The sequence below is a fragment of the Schistocerca serialis genome, chromosome 6 (assembly GCF_023864345.2).
Source record: "Schistocerca serialis cubense isolate TAMUIC-IGC-003099 chromosome 6, iqSchSeri2.2, whole genome shotgun sequence".
NCBI classification, from domain to species: domain Eukaryota; kingdom Metazoa; phylum Arthropoda; class Insecta; order Orthoptera; family Acrididae; genus Schistocerca; species Schistocerca serialis.
This window is the reverse complement of record NC_064643.1, coordinates 731984200-731995902: the sequence shown is the minus strand read 5'-3', so window position 1 is coordinate 731995902 and position 11703 is coordinate 731984200. Positions and strand designations below refer to the sequence as shown.

Genomic DNA, 11703 nt, shown 5'->3' with positions numbered 1-11703 from the left:
AAGCTTTGCACTTTAGTTAATTGAATAACTTGAAATGCTTCTTTCTCCTCCGGCTGCGGTGATATGTCACACAAAAAACTAAATTTAAATACCCCGCGTAATGGCGGCCAATTGCTGCCAGTCAAAGATCACTGCTGCTCGCTTCGCAAAGACTGAAAAAATGCTAAATAACTTCTTGCAGTTATTAATTCAGGAAGAATTGTTTGCATGGGTTCTTTAAGTAACACAGTGCACTCACTTTTTGTAAATTTACTTCCACTAAGCACAGAATACACACTTGAATGATCTGCCTCGAAGTGATTTTAAATATCTTTTTTCTCTTATATTTAATGACAAAGATAATAATGTTAGTTTCGAGAACGTTATGCACTACGATCTCATCTAATATAAACAGTGTCTTTTTATTACATTGCAATCGATATAGTCTTTCTTTGAAGCTAATTTAATACATTTTCATAATTAATTTGTCGTTACGTCCACATAATATTATTCAGAGTCCTTTTATTATTTACTTCAAATATATCGGATTGAATATTTCAAAAGGGACACTATAAGCCGAAGAAAGTTTGAGGGACATCCACGCGGTGAGTCAGTGTTTTAGAACCACGGAGTGCACTTCTAAATTAATTCAAAAAGTATTTGAAAAGAAGTTTCGCTGCGGGAAAACTAAGTGAGAGGAAACTGTAAAGAGTGTATTGCGCTGTATTCTTTAGACGGCCTGAAGGCAGAACTTAATGACGTTCCGTTCACCTGCATATGCGCAGATGTTTCAAACCATAAAGACGTCAACATATTTTGAATGGTAGTATGGTATTTCCATCCTACAACTGGAATTAAAGTAAGAATATTAGATATCCTGAATTTACCAGATGGAACTGCAGTCGTTGCCCTTGGAAAGCACGATCTTAAAGAGAAAGTGACTGGGATTGGTGCTTATAATACCAACACAAATTCTGGTGGAATTTAACGTGAAGGACAATGTAACGTTTCCTTCAAACTTCCAGAGGGCTTAGGAAGAAAAATAGTTGGTGTGGGATGCGCAACGCACACTGCACACAACGCCATACCTACATCAGCGGATTTGTAGCCAGTGGACGTCGAATATATTGTTACGACGCTGTATCCGTACTTCTGTACATATCCAGTGCGTATAGACGCTCTCAGAGATTTTTGCGAAGAGGCAGAGATGCAGTACAAAGAAATTTTGGGATATTGTAAACACGATGGCCTGCAATTTTGAATGCAACTAACAGAATCTCGCAAGTACATGTACCATTGAAAGCTTACTTTTATCGCAAGAAAAATGTCCATCTGTACTGAATGCTGTGGCTAAAATTCGCAGGTTCCACGAAAGTGATGGAAGGAGACAAAATTAGCTTTACGGCTTTTGTGGCTCTGAAAAGCAGTTGCGAAAGTCGCTTAGAAAACAACTGTATTCCTCAACAACAGTTAATGGTGCATATGCCTACGACGGCAACGCCGACAACAGCAGAAGGTAACTTATTCGACGAAGTCACCTACGTCTAAAATTACGTGAACCACGATGTTCTGAAGAGATGGGAAGAGATGAAGAGCAGTACGGAGCAACGGTGGTTAGAGGTGCTTGGAAAACTTAATGAATGCGAAAACCTAATAAAAACTGTCTTACCATCGTCCAGTACCTACTCTGTTTACTTGGGACGACCGCATCTACCGAACGAATATTTTTGTTGATGAACGTCATTTGGACATCGTAAAAATCGCGACTTAAAGTTGTAAAGCTACGTGCAATGCTCAATGTAAAATTTAATATGGAAGCTTGTGAAAATTTTTATGAAATTCTAAATCAAAACCCAGTTAATAACAAAGACGAATTTAAAAATAAATGAACGCATTAGTAACTTACGTTTCGCTTCTAAATTCAGCACAACACAGGTACTCAATCACTTGTCCTCAATCTCCTCTCACATCTACAAAATGTCCCGAATTGAGTTTTTGTAAAGTTGGCCGTTTTACTCCTACTACATCAATCAGTTTTGCTAACGTCGGAGGCTGCGGTGTAAATCGTCGAATTATTTATCTCTCAATTGTGGCAAATCAAAATTCCGAACATTTTAACAAATTTTAAAATTTCTTCTATCTATATCCGAATCCCGCTCCAGCTACTGCCGTGTCTGGGTGCTGACGAGTCCTCTCCATTTGGCTCGGTCCTCCCACCACTTTTCTTCCTCCACTTGCTGCCAGGTCGCACCTCTCCTTTCTACAGATATTCTCACTCCCATTTTCCACCGTGTTCTTGGGCGCCCTCGAGGTCTTTTCCCATCCATCTTTAGTTCTTCCATAATTTTGGGGAGTCTCTGCCCATGCATCCTCTTAACATGCCTATACCATCTTAATCTCTTTCTTTCAATTTCTTCTCTCATATTTTCTTGTTTGAGGTCCTTTCTAATCTCTACATTCCTTACTCTGTCCATTCTTGTTTTTCCCTTAACTGCTCTGAGAAATTTCATTTCCCCTGCTTGCAGTCTGCTCCAGTCCCTTTCTGTCATTGTCCATGTTTCTCCACCATAGGTGACAATAGGGATGTAATAATTCTTATACATAAGGAGTTTTGCTCTTTCTGAAACTTCATTATTCCAAATCAGATGTTTTATTGTTTGGTAGAAATTGCCTCCCTTCTGTAACCTCCTATTAATTTCGTTAGTTATTCTTGTTTGAGGTTTCACTCCCTAAATAAGTGAAACTTTCTACCACTTTGAGGGGTTCTCCATTCAAGGTAATATTTCCGTTGATTCCTTTCTCTCTTCCAAATACCATTACCTCACTCTTATCTTTATTTATTTTTAATCCACACCTTTTCATTATTTCCTTCCACGCATCAAGCTGTAACTGTACATCTACCTCTTTATTACTCCATATTACCATATCATCTGCAAAAATCACCTTTTTGTCTTTTTCTTTTACTATATCTTTAACTGCCCTATTCATTCCCTCCATCACAACATTAAAAAGCGCAGGAGATAGAATACTTCCTTGCTTAAGTCCTTGTCTTATTTCGAAGTATTCAGAGTTCCCCAATGGTGTTCTAATTCTACAATTGTGGCCTCTGTACATTGTCTTTATAACATTAATGTATCCATCTTCTATATCTATCTTCTTCAGTTCTTCCCAGAGTCTTTCCCTGTCAACTGAGTCATATGCCTTTTCTATATCTATAAAAACCATTACCACCCTTTTGCTATACTCCCAACTTTTTTCCATCAGTTGACGGATAGAAAATATCAGGTCGATCGTGCTCCTTCCTTTCCTAAACCCATGCTGTTCTTCACTCAGCTTCTTTTCTATCTTTTCACTTATTCGATGTAGTAAAATTTCTTACTGACGCAAATTTCAGAGCTCAAAAAGAGAACATTTCCAGAACAATGTGGACGTACGGTATATAGCCCTATCATGATCACCTACAAATACAGTGTATTGTTTCTACTACGGTACACGGTTTGCGAGCAATAAGTAAAATTTAGTTATTCATATCCTTCCCTTTGTTGAAGTTTTAATGACCAGTAGTGTAACTAATCCCATCATCGGCCACAAGTGATTTAGTGCGATCGTGGGAAACAGAATCTCGATAGCCAAGCAGAAATTTGAAACTGATCCTCCACTGCCATAACCACTGTTTGCATACTGTCTCAATTTATAAAGTGGATAGAAGAGACGAACGAATCGCAGAAAGTAGTCAAATACTAAACAAATAAACCTCACATAGTAGAGGAACATTAGAGAAACATTACGAAGTGCTTAACAAACGAACATTCATTTTCTGAACAGGGTTGCCTGTTGAGAATCCTTTATGACTGTGTATTGTTGTGTCTACACAAGCGTGCATATAGATAGTTTGTGCATTAACAACAACGAGTTTTGTGAAGTATGCTGGTGCTTTTGTTCCTGTGTTTTCAAAATTTTGCTACTTTACATTCCACATTTCTTAAATATTGGTTCAGCTTTACCTACGAAAATATGATGTAAAATCTAACATTCAAAGCTAACCGTCCAACGAATAGTTTTTTCCACGAAGTGTAAGTACAATACGTCAACAGGCATTAGAATACAAGTATTTGTCTCTAAATTATCAGTTGATGTATATAAACATATGGATCCAGTCATTTGTGTTTTCCCGGTCCACGATGCACTTCATTGAATTTTACCTCTGTTATCTTGTGAGATCTTCAAATTTAATGTATTACAATTTCAAACACTGATATTTTCTGTATAATTGCGAGTACTACATGTTAGACTTGTCTTCACGGAGGTCACATGCTATTTTTCAAAATCGTTCTCACATCATACGCTTTAATTTCTGTAAAACTCGACAGTGAAAAGGAGAACGTTGAACTGACGTTTAATTAGCGTATGCTTCGAGTGTTTAATAACTGCTAAAAGCTAGGCTGCAAAACAAATGTTCTATTACTTTAGTTGCATCCTCTGCCTTTGTGTTCGCTACTGTTGAAGTAACAATAACTATCTTCTTTTATTCCGTATATTATTTGCAGAAGTTCATGCACGAAAACTTTTTCAGCGTTACGGTTCTTTTTTTTTTTTTTCAGAGTGTCATCACTTCTCTTGTCGACTTTGCACTGAAATAATCGGTCTCCGCCGTACGGAAGTCGATGTTCTGTCAGTGGGAGCGTGTAAATTCTACCAGTGGTGAAGGCTTCGCGCGCCATCTCTCGACAACGTACTGCAACTTACAATGTCCGCGCAGAGGTATTGTCTGCTTGTGCTGCCAGCTATTGGCAGGAGGGATAACCTCAACCTCGTGTAGATAATTTAAAGAGAAAGAGTTCGTGACTCGAATCATAGCCAACGACGAATTCCGTTCGTTGTCGGAAAGTAGTACCAATGGGACATAATTATATATTTGCAGCGGTACGCACGGTAGTTGTATTTTCCAGTGTGGGGGATAATCTGTTACTTACACATACACACTATACATACACATTTTGTTACATACGCATACATACACTCTGTTACTTACACACTCAGTCGGGGAAGCAGTACCAATGGGACATAAATATATATTTGCAGCGGTAACGCATCATAGTTGTGTTCTCCAATGTAGGGGATTATCTGTCACTTACACATAAGACAATCATTCTGCCTACATCTCGATTCGCCACGATAACTTAACTCTTTCACTAGTGCTGCCAGAAGCGGAGAAAATCAGCAGTATCTGAAAGATAGTCATTTGCCTTCGAGCTCTGCCAACGTCAAGCTGCCTCTACACACATAGTATTACGAAAGGCTTGTGTCATCTAGGAAGTAACTTCTCTAGCACTTGCTGAGATGTTTACATTAGAACAAAAATTTCTCAAGTTTACTTCTTCAAGTCACTGGAGCAAGTTTCTATCAGAAACTTCCTCCAAGTACCTGTGGCAGAAGTGTAGTAATTCTTAAAAACCAGAGCAGTCGTCACTATTATTGCATTATGAATAAAAATCGCGACAAAACATAAAAAGAAACAGAAAAAAATGTTAGAGGAGTACATATCAAGGTTACCTGCAAACACACCATTCAGTTAACTAAAATCAGAGGACTTCACTTAGATTAAAAACTTTGAGGACGTTCAATGCAAATTTCGAACTTCTCTTGTCTATTGTAATATCAAATACTCGATAACAGGAAAAAATGTGGCGCGGTATCTCATCAAAAGGCTGCCATTTTAATTACTCTTCGATTTTTGCAAGCAGTATTTATAATTTTTGTCACAAATGTAACGTATTTACGTACACGGCAAAATCAAAAAAATCAGCTAAAATAATTTAAAGATATCTTAACTGACACTCTACTTTCCGTTTTGTGAAACAAACTGATGGCAAGGTGCAAGAAATTAGAATGAATTTTCAGTGTGCAGCGTGGTGTGTGCTGATTTGAAACTTCTTGACAAATTAAAACTGTGTGTCAGATGAGGACTCGAAACTAGGAACACGGTCTGGGATACAGTTTGTCAGGGAGCCTTGTGCAAGAAATTTTTTCCACTAACTTGCACACTTCTTGAAGTCGACGAAACTAGAGGATGTCCACGTGATTGTATGGATAATGCGCCATACCACAGCAGGAAGTTAGACAGAAAGCCTAATAAATGTGATTTGAGGATTACTATGTTAGTGGTTGCGAGTCATCAGTGAAGAAGGCTGAAACGTTATCCAAAATACAGGAAAACAAACCAGCAGTTAAAGTATACTTCGTGGATAAAAACGCATAGACCACAAGTAGTCGGTTCACAATTGCGATCTAAACCCGACAGCATTGGCGTGAGCCAAAATAAAACAATTTCGAGGGGAAAAATATCATTAGTGACATACATAAAAAAGTATTGCAGAATCTTGTTAATGCTACTTTCCTTCCAGTTACAGCAAAGGACTGGCAAGAAAGTGCGACAGCTGGGGCAGGCGTATTGGACACAAGATAGAATAATGGAAATGGCCGTCGATGAATACCACAGCCCCAAGCGATGATGATGGTGATCTTTAATCGAACAAAATGACATTGGTCTATAGTGAACAATTCTTTCAGGCACAATTAATTACACTCTGTAAAAATTACTGCTGTGCTGTGTTTAATAAACTCAATGTGTAAAAAGATTCCAAAAATCAGTTTTTGACTTTGGAGTCGTAGTGTCATAAGTTGTACATTCATCTACTTTCATTTTTCACTGTTTTCGATAAATAATACGTAGATTTTAGGTAAAATTCTCGAGCATGAATATATCAACAAATTATATGATTTCCCAACCGACTGAAGTATCACATAGCGTGCAATATTTCCGTGAGTGTCGCCACGGATTTCGTGTAAGCACAAAACGCGGGTAGTTGTGTCAGCAGCCGACGCTGCCTTCCCCTTGGGGGGGGGGGGGGGGGGGGAGATAGGTAGAGGGCCCTTCCCGACAGCCACCGCGCCAATAGCTAACTTATCATGGACAAACAGTACCAACAGAATTAGTTTTAATTCGGGGATAACGGCCATAAAACTAACACGCTGTTGCGTATAATTTGGTACAAAAAGAGGAATGCATCTGGTGGTAATAAAAGCCAACTAAAGTAGTTGCCTGTAGGAGTATAGTTGTCATTTTCAAACCAACAGCGAAGAAATTAGAAAGAATCCGTGTCGTTGGAAGATGCTGCTTTCGAAAAGATAAAAGTAAAATATAAACCTTGATATGTATTTGGCAAATGAAAAAATAGCAATCAGCAGGAAATTAAAAGTATGAAAATTCACTAATTTATTAATTCATTGTGTTCCGTCAATCGCATCTGTAAGGAAATCCTTCAGGGATATGGATCAATTCAGTTTATACACTAACCATCTCATACAATTTAATCAATGCACTGTATTAACATTTAGCTGTTACTGTAGTAGTTAATAACATTTTTAATCTTGTGAATTTGAAAGAAATGTGTTATTAAAAACTGCTATACACTCAGTTGAAAGTATTTGTATGGAGTGTAGCCATGTATGGAAGTGAAACATGGACGATAACTATTATGGACAAGAAGAGAATAGAAGCTTTCGAAATGCTTATGCTGAAGATAAGGTGGGTAGATCACGTAACTAATGAGGAGGTATTGAATAGGATTGGGGAGAAGAGAAGTTTGTGGCACAACTTGACTAGAAGAAGGGATCGGTTGGTAGGACATGTTTTGAGGCATCAAGGGATCACAAATTTAGCATTGGAGGGCAGTGTGGAGGGTAAAAATCGTAGAGGGAGTCCAAGAGATGAATACACTAAGCAGATTCAGAAGGATGTAGGCTGCAGTAGGTACTGGGAGATGAAGAAGCTTGCACAGGATAGAGTAGCATGGAGAGCTGCATCAAACCAGTCTCAGGACTGAAGACCACAACAACAACAACACTCAGTTTGCATTTGCAGTGTAATTTTTATTTGAGAAACTGAAATTCTTCGAAAAAGGTAGTTACCCACACACATATTAGATGTTAGCTGCTATCTTCTTTTAATATTTACCTGATTATAGTGATATTCTTAAATGGAAAAAGATACCTACATCTTAAAAAACAGTGGCCTGTTTGCAGTATGTCGCTACTAGTCACATAGTTTTAAGAATGAACACAGTTGCTTCTCATGCAGCTAACACAAATATTCACCACTGAATCTTGTAATCAATAGAGCCCGGAATTTCATGCACTATTATTTGGTAACACATGCATGGATTCATGATCATACCATTAAAGTTGCACAATGAGGCGGCAAAACAATAAAAACATGTGGTATCAAAGTTCAGTTCTATATTTATTGTTATTTTCTACTAAAAGAGGACACAACAATCAATTTCTCCAAATTTTCTTCATTTGGGTTTATACATTTGTCAGACAGAACATTAATGTACATAGAAAATTACCTTTCCACGTCACAAGAAGTGGCAGGAACGTATTTATGTGAAAGAATATCGGACATTGGCAGAACAAATAGGAAGTTCTCTACATGTTCGATACAAAATATTTTTTGCCTAATTCATAAACCTTAGATCAAGATTTGATCCGATAATTTTATTTATCTTAACTTTTGTTGCACCATGGGATGAGCACCATGGGATGAGTGCAAAGATTTTTCAACTTCTTCAATAACTGCCAAAGATTCCATCAGCTACCTGTGGTTTCCAACTTTGTTATTGGCGCAGGCAAACGCGCAAACTGTTATGTAAATTACGTCATGTTACAAATCTGTTTATTTGAATTTCACCATAGTCGGGTAAAAATAATTAAAAATGAATTTCTTTATTCGTTTTAAACATGAATTTAAACACTTTTAATAAAACCACACAGCCGCGTGGGGTCGCGGGGTCGCCGCGCTGTCTGAGGGGTTTTGTTACGGTCCGTGCGGCTCCCCCGGTCGGAGGTTCGAGTCCTCCCTCGGGCATGGGTATGTGTGTCAACCTTAACCTAAGTTAGTTTTAGTTACAATAAGTAGTGTGTAAGTGTAGGGACCGATGACCTCAGCAGTTTGTTCCCATTAGACCTTACCACAAATTTACAAATTTTTACTTCCGCACAAAGGGCCGTTTTAACCCTCGCAATACCGAAGAGCGGGAGGTAGGGGCGGTGCTTCGCACCCACCTTGTGAAACTGTTGTGATTGTCATTTAGTCAGGTACGCCATATTTTAAAAAAATTGAAAAAAATTATTTTCTGTGATTAATCCTTCTCCCTGATTCCACAGATGTTTTAAATTTTTCTGTTAAACTGAAACCAAAATTTTAAGTTTAAGTAGTAGTTAATCGTCATACTATTTTCTGGTTCAGGATCTTACTTCCACATTAGTACCTGAAATAAAAGGTTCCAGCTATGTCGTATGTTGCATTTTCTTTGTAGCATGGTTCGGAAACGGATACAGGTGTCAAGAAATAAAAAAGATCCTTCTCTATGCAACTTATAACGGAGGCACACCCATTCATTTCAATTATAAAACAAGTTGCGGACTTATTTTTCAACTGCAGCATGCCGCAAGTTCATACATCATTATCTTTTTAATAAGTATGTTGTGAGTAAAAGTCAACAACAGTTAATTAAATTTGCATTTTTAAATTTTTGTTAGGGTGGCCATAAAGTACCCCCCTTAGTAGTAGGAGTTACTGAAAGTGTGTTTATGCTGCTAACATTGTGCTAAAAGTTATTTTCATTTTTCGTGTTTTGAATCCTAGTAACGGAACAGTACCTCTTTAAAAAGATTGTTCTTAACATAAGTCAACAACAATTAACGAATTTATTTTTTATTGTGTTTTGGGTGGGTGCAAACTACACCCTTCCCCCTCCCCCCTCCCCCCTCCCCCTTGGTAACCCGCGTCATGCACAATGCGTCGGTATCGCTTGGGTCAAGGCTACCGCAGTCGGGGTGGCCTTGAATCTGAGCGGGACCCGGCATGATCCCTGTCAAAACTTAACCATACTTTACGAACAGTCTGTTTTCCTGCTGAAAGAAAGTTCTTCAAATTTGGGGTGTTAATTGGTCGCATTCAAACTAGCCCCGCAGTCAAGAGCACCATAATTGATGATTCTACTTTTCCGTGAGTCGGAGGGTTTTGATGAATACAGACGCAGTCGTTCTTCAAGTGAATCATCGACAATACAGATTTCCAATTCTCTTCAAGTCAACCGCCGGCTTGGGGACGTCCATTAATGATATTAGGGGTCCTCTTTAAAATCTGGATCCACCTAGATGAGATTTGGTGAGATGTGGTCGGAACCTGAGCTTTACCCCATAGTCTGGTAAAAATACGTAAAAATGAGTTTCTTTATTCGTTTTAAACATTAAATTAAACCCTTTTAATGAAACCATGTTTTATTTATAACGTGCACTAAACAATGTTTCTAACACTTGATTGAAAATATTTTAAACACGTCAGCCCTGCGTGCTATTCTGATGGCCAAAACAGAGACAAGCGGACAAAAAGGCTTCAAAGAAATCGTGTTAACGGATCTCTAAGAAATTGTTGTTTTACTTTTCTATTACAAGGGATGTCCCAGAAATGTTGCGATAAATTTTGAATGGTTGTAGAGGACTCATCCACCAACGTTACAGAGTATATACTTGTATGGATATGGTGTCTGCTCTTTCGGACACGTCCGAAAGAACAGATACCATTTATGACCTGGAGCCGTCTAGAACAAAGTTAGATTTGTATATTAATGCCTTCAGTTGCTGATGGGCGTCGATACATATTAACGGGGCAGGTGAAACTGTGTTCCCCGACCGGGACTCGAACCCGGGATCTCCTGCTTACATGGCAGACGCTCTATCCATCTGAGCTACCGAGGGCAGACAGGATAGTGCGAATGCAGGGACTATCTTGCGCACGCCTCCCGCGAGACCCACATTCTTACCTTGTATGTCCACACACTACATTCGTAGTGTCCCCACCCAACACACTCATTACTCGTGGAAGACATTCTTACCAAGTCCCGTAAGAGTGCGGCTAAATTGTGTGCATCCGCACAGAAGAGGAAGGTCATGGCCGAAAGAGCAGATACCATATCCATATAAGTACATAGTTCTGGCAATACCAGCCGTAACCTTCCACTTCTGTGCAGATGCATACTTATTACCCCAACTCTTACGGGACTTGGTAAGAATGCCTTCGACGAGTAATGAGTGTGTTTGGTAGGGACACTACGAATGTAGTGTGTGGACATATAAGGTAAGAATGTGGGTCTCGCGCGAGGTGTGCGCAAGATAGTCCCTGCATTCGCACTATCCTCTGTGCCCTCTGTGGCTCAGCTGGATAGAGCGTCTGCCACGGGAAGCAGCAGATCCCGAGTTCGAGTCCTGGTCGGGGCATACAAAATGGTTCAAATGGCTCTGAGCACTATGGGACTTAACTTCCTTGGTCATCAGTCCCCTAGAACTTAGAACTACTTAAACCTAACTAACCTAAGGACATCACACACATCCATGCCCGAGGCAGGATTCGAACCTGCGACCGTAGCTGTCGCGCGGTTCCAGACTGTAGCGCCTAGAACCGCATGGCCACTGTGGCCGGCCGGGGCACACATTTTCATGTGTCCCCGTTGGTATATATCAACGCCCGTCAGCAGCTGTAGGTATTAATATATAATTCTAATAACGTTACAGAGGGTCGAGGTTATAGGACCCAGCGCCTGCCATTAGTCCATCCCTTTAGCAGCAAATGTGACTTCGTACGCTGCCGGTCTGTAGGTA

General features: G+C 39.3%; 1 non-coding gene across 1 annotated transcript; it reads right to left on the bottom strand.

Moving 5' to 3' along the window:
* Positions 1 to 10729: 10729 nt before the first annotated feature.
* On the bottom strand, positions 10730 to 10803 carry Trnat-ugu (transfer RNA threonine (anticodon UGU)). Its single transcript has one exon. It is a non-coding gene; the product is annotated as a tRNA-Thr (tRNA).
* Between the last annotated feature and the right edge of the window lie 900 nt (positions 10804 to 11703).